This window comes from Anolis sagrei, chromosome 2 (assembly GCF_037176765.1).
Source record: "Anolis sagrei isolate rAnoSag1 chromosome 2, rAnoSag1.mat, whole genome shotgun sequence".
Classification (NCBI taxonomy): domain Eukaryota; kingdom Metazoa; phylum Chordata; class Lepidosauria; order Squamata; family Dactyloidae; genus Anolis; species Anolis sagrei.
Window position 1 is genome coordinate 232,397,496 of NC_090022.1, and position 6,022 is coordinate 232,403,517.

General features: G+C 37.3%; 1 non-coding gene across 1 annotated transcript; it reads left to right on the forward strand.

Annotated features, from left to right (window-relative positions):
* The first annotated feature begins 5,139 nt into the window (after positions 1-5,139).
* On the forward strand, positions 5,140-5,246 carry LOC137096482 (U6 spliceosomal RNA). The gene has a single exon (XR_010909483.1). It is a non-coding gene; the product is annotated as a U6 spliceosomal RNA (small nuclear RNA).
* Positions 5,247-6,022: the final 776 nt, after the last annotated feature.

Below are 6,022 nucleotides of genomic sequence, written 5' to 3' on the forward strand. Positions count from 1 at the left end.
CTCTATTTCATTATAGATTTGACTAGTTAATTTCAGCTGCTGAAGCAACATTCCAAAGATTATGTAATTTTGCAGCAATTGATTGCAGCTAAAGTGTAGGGTATGCAGCTTGTCAAAACTTCATTTCACAGTTCATCATACTCTGAGCTTTCCTGCTCAGCCTATTTATTTTCCGAAAACACCACATGCCATATTCCTCAATTAAAGGGGTATTTTCAAAATAAGCTGTGCCTTTTGTTCCCAACCTTTAAAAAGCCTCCCTTATGAAGAGTCAAGTTGAAAATAAGACTTGAATTGAAGGTCAGCAAACTACTTCTCTGCTCTGTGTTTTCTCCATATTGCCCTTGCACCACAAATGAAAACTCCTGAGACATACTTTGGGTTAACTAATTTTATTCATTTTGCTGGCATTCAATAATTTATTGGACCTAACTGTTCTTCAGAATTGGCATCTGTCCCCCCTGCCCTTTTGAGCTGATGAAGATTCTGACTCATACTGTTCCCCTGATGAATCTCTTCACATAAGCAGATTTCTCTTTATCTCTGAAGTCACTGGACTGGGATGATGCTGAGCCCTGACTGTTCATTTTAACATCATAGAGATTACTCAAGAAACTCAATTCACCTATATGAATTTATTTTTAAAGTATCTTTCTCAGGAAAGTCACCCAAACATGGGACTAGCCTTCACAAAGGTCTACATGGGAGCGGAAGTGTTCTATGACATCTACATTCTCCCTTTCTTCTTTCCCTTTTTCTCACACTAAGACCCAATCTACACTAACAGTATAACACAACTTCAAGGTGACTTGAAATCATGGCAATAGCAAAATGCAAGTGGCCAATGTTCATTGCAGCATGCATTACAAGGGATACAGTGCATTAAACAAAGTTGCAGGAAAGTCCAAGTTAAGTATTAAATGTGCTGTAGCAGATGGCAGTGTATCCCAGATCTAGGGTTAAATCTCTCTGCATAATGCAGAGTGCATTGTAGATGCTCACACTTCTGTAGTAACAGTAAATAATCTGGGATGCGGGGTATTGAAGAATACCCCAAGGGCATGGCTGGATGGTCCACGGTAATTGGCCCCCTGGGAGAAATAATTGATTACAGTAATATTTTAATTTTTTTTCTTGAAAATTTAGATGGTTATGAAGAAATGTTTAAATATTTCAGTGCTCATTAAATCTAGCTAAACTGATTGATACAGGAAATTTCAACTAGAAATAACAAAATAAAAATGGTTATGGCTCAGCCAATATCAAACTCCCAAGTCCTAATAAAGTTCATAGCAGGGAATAAGTACACACTTTGCTCTCTTACTACAAGTAATTGTACTTTAAAAACTTTGCCTAGTATAGCTATCCCATGTCACCAGGGTCAAATGTTACTAGATGTTGCCACAGCCACTGAAAGAAAAATGAGAAACATGACAAGCACACATGTGACTAAAATTGATTATTGTGTGCCTTCAAGTCATTTCCGACTTATAGTGTTCTGAAGTTGAACTTACCAAGGGGTTTTCTTGGCAACATTTTTTCAAAGTCTGAGAGAATAAGACTTGCCCAAAATCATCCTGTGGGTTTGCATGGCTGGGCAGGATTTGGTCCCTGGCAACCAAAAAGGTTCTGGTTTGCTCATCACACAAAGCCTCCCATAATATTCCAGATCCCAATAAAATTGATTCTGACCGTTATTGCAAGCCTGACAAATTTCAGATACTGAGAAAATAAAAATTATTATAGTACTAGTCATAACAACATTTTTTTTACTCTTTTCCCACCTCCCCTCATGGTTTGAGATGGAGCACAACATAGTTGAAACACGTCATCATTAAAAGATTTAGTAAAATGTACATTTTAAAACATATTTTTGTAAATTACACATATTAAAATACACTTAAAATTTTCATATTAATATATAAAAATTGTCCTGCCAGAAGAGATAGGTCTTCAATTATCTCTTAAATTGGCGCAGCTGATTTAGCTGTTAAATATCTTCCAGCAGGTCATTTCACAGTCTTGGAGCAGCTAATGAAAAGGTCCTCTGGTGACAGTTGCTAGTTGGGTTCTGCCTGGTTGGAATAAGCATCCCCCAGAAGAGCTAAGTGATCTTGTCAGTAACTTGGATCCAAATCATGTAGGTCTTTAAAGGTCAAAATCAACACTTTGTACTGTCAGGTTTCTCAAGCTTGGCTATGTAGCAAGCCATAAACACACAAGAGTAATCCAGCATCAGTCCAAAGTCAAGGCACCAGTAAATTAGCATACAAGGGATAAACAGTAAAATAAACTGTGAGGACATTCCAAAGTCCCATAGCCAGGAAATCTGTAGCAAACACAGTCCAGGTATAATCCACAAACCACAGCCAGAATCTGAGATACAGCCCATCACTTGAAATCTAAGGAAACACATGAAGTCTTGAGGTTATAGTTCCAACAAAGATGTTGCTGTCAGCAACTGACTACCTCAATTTCAGACCATTTATGCTAGTTTCCCAAGTTGCTCCCAATTGCAGTCCTTCTTCTCTGCCAAACAACTGGACCTGCGGACTTGAATTTCTTCTCTCCTCAGCTGCAGGTGGGCTGGAATGCTTAACTCTTTGTCTTCCAGCTTAAGGATCTGATCATGCTCCTGATCTGCAGCCTGAGCCATGGTAGGTTCTGCACTGTCCAACCAAGGGTGTTTTTGTTCTTGATCTGTAGTCTGAGAAGTAGTGGGTTCTTCACTGCTTGGCTGATGATGCCATTGCTCTCTTTTTGATTCCAGCTTGGATGCTGGAAGAGGTAATCCCTTTTCCTTATCCTTGCTGTCAGCATTGGTCATGACATGTACTTTGCCTAGAAAATAATTGGCAACCAGTGGAGTGACTTTAATATAGGTGTAATACGCTTGCTCCTAGATATTCCTGTAACTAGTCTGGCTGCCATGATTGGAACTAACTGAAGCCATTGCAGAAATTCAACCTTAACGTTACCAGTTTAGCATCACATTCAGTTCTATTTGTGGCATGAGTATGTAAACTCCCTATTGGCTTCTTTCTTTTTTCAAGTGACATTTTGAAATGAGTAATGTGATAACATTTGAATTTCATATTTTCACACATTAAACCGGAGTAACTGAATTTTTAAAAGAAAAAATTACCACTTTTCTACATTCAGGAGAAACAAAAAAGTAGGTTTTAGAAAAGAAAAAAGAAATGAAATCTTAGCTAGGTCTTGGCAGAGTTTGGATATTTGCAAAGTGGCTGAAAATCTTGTAAAGACTTATTTGGAATTGTGAGTTTAGATCACAAGATCTCAAAGCTGAGGTATACACTTAGCATCATAAGTCCTATAATCATTATGAAAGCTGATCTTCAGATCTCTAGCCCAGAGAAGAAACTACACTAAACAATGCAAATGGAGAACAATGAAAGGGTATGGAGAAGGGAATTGAATGGGCAAGTAATTTTCCATTTATAAACAAACTACTTATTCATAATTTTTGACCCCCCCCCCCCATTCCAACACAATAATAGGCAACCCATATACTTAATCTACTGGGAAGAGACCAAGAGAAAGAGGAAATTATGCTTTATCTTTGTGGTGAAGGTGAGATTCAATGAAGAATATACTGAATAGAGAATACATGAATTTTACACATATGTTCACACAACTATAATGTTAAATGAAAAGGAGGTCCAATGGATTTAATGCTATTAAACTTCTAAAGTGCTGTAGTGTGTTAGAAATCTTTGAAAGAGCTAACAGGGAGAATAAATACATGAGGGGGGAACACATGGATTTAATTTATTTAAACTTCTAAAGGATGCCTGATAAAGTCTCTCAGAAGAGGTCATTAGGAAGACTTGCCAACAAGCATAGTGTCAGAAGTAAAATCCTGTTATGAATTAAATTCTGTTTGAGAGATGGGAAGTTAAGTGAAAGTATAAATAGCCAATTCACTATGTGAAAAGAGGTTAATAATCGCATGCCCAAGGGATCAATGTGAGGATTGGCAGTGTTCAGTGAACAAGACAGAAAATATGATAATGGCCTTCACTTTGTCTAAATCAACCAGTACCTTATCACCTTGGATACTGCTTTTGAGTGCACTCATCAGCACAAAAGCAGTACATGTGTTTTTTTTACATTAGGAAAAAGAAAAACAAGAGAATGTGTTGCTTAACAGAGCATCTCAAATGTTACTTATGATGAAGTTGTTATGGATTGTATAATTTGATGCAAAACAACTTTAATTAGTTTTTGTAATGATCTTATAGATGCAGATTTATAGGTTCGAAGTTTTATTTTATTGATGAATGTATTTCACTGGAAAATAAAACTGCAATTCTATGCATACCTATCTGGCTGCAAGTCCCATTGAATTTAATAGTCAAACCTCTCGAGTATATACAAATAGGATTGCACAGCAAAATCACTGTGTCTATTTTGTGATTAAAAGTTATCAAATTCAGACAGCCTCTTTGGAAACATATTTTTTGTCTTCAGTCAGAAAGACTTGACACAAACTATAATGTGTGGTAGGGTGCTAAAGTAGGCATTTTAATGGTGTTGAGTTGCAATAAACCCTTGGGAAGCTTTTCTATTACTCTAAGGGCTTTTTCACATGAGATTGGTGAATGACAGTTATATTGCATTAACAGTACATTTGCTTGGAGCTTATCAGATGACATTGTTTCTTTACTGTTCTTCTGAGGGAGACCTTTTGGAAAGCATCTCTTTTAATTTACACAAAATCTGTTCTACTTCTAAGCTGCCTTGAGTCCCCCTTGGGTGGAGAAAGGTGGGATATAAATATAACAAATAAATAAATAAATAAGGGCCCTTCTACACATGACCAAAAACTTAGAAGAAACTGGGTTAAAAGGGGATGGTGACTAAATGACTTTTAGTCAAAGTGTGAGCAGAATCGGGTTAACAGCTGAAACACACATGTTAAAAAGATTCCCTTAAAACCTGATTCCGCCTGAAAAATGTGCACCTTTGCATGACTTTATATCTCTGCAGTAATGAAAAACATGTCCTTTCCATCCCTTTCTCCCTGTATGCATTGTTTCAGCACATATGCACTTTTTAAAAGTCCAAAATAGCGGACACAGGTGATTCAAGTAAAGTAGAATAGGAAAGCAACTAGAGCTCTCTTCGGCAGCACATATACTAAAATTGGAACGATACAGAGAAGATTAGCATGGCCCCTGCGCAAGGATGACACGCAAATTCGTGAGGCGTTCCAACTCTTTTAAACTATAAAATTAAAGAGAGCATTTCCTGAACTGACAGGTCTGTGTGTGGACCTGCTGTCAGGTCCTGGCATATTTTTTTTTGCCTCAGTTGTCTGGAAGCGTCCTAATGGAATATGATTTTTTATGTGAAAGTTCAATTTGGCTTTTATTCTGATTTTAGGTGGCTAATAGGCATGCTTTGGGTAGGGAAACATTACTCCCCCTTTCATATGTTTTTCCTTTGAATTTCAAAATAACTGTAAACAAATTGTAAACTTTTTTTCTCTATAGAAAAAAATCCATTGCTCCTTCCTCACAATTGAAGTTTATCAGAGAATGCAAAAAAGCATAAAACAAAACCCCAAAACAAAACACTGCCTCCCTGCCTCCTTTTGTAGCCCTAATTGAGCTCTCCCTTGCTATAGCACTACAACATCATGGCATGTTAATACTCTAGTTATCAATCCCCCCTGCATCCCCCTGTAACACACATATACCTGGAAATTTAAGAGAAAAAGTCAAAATAACCTTTCCATTTAAACACGATTTATTTCATCATCTCTGTGCCTATTACTTTATTTCTTTTTTCCTTTCAGGAACACTCATCACCGTCATGGGGATAGATCAGAGAGATCTGTAGCTGCCGCTCTTCCTTTGCCACCAATTAGTTATGTCTCAGAAGTCTGATTTATCCTTATCAAGAAGCCCCCTACCCTCAGTATAAGAAAGCAAAGCCTTTTTAGAGGTAAGTGATTCCAAATATATTTTGAGGGGGAGGCTCTGTGTGGGGGCAT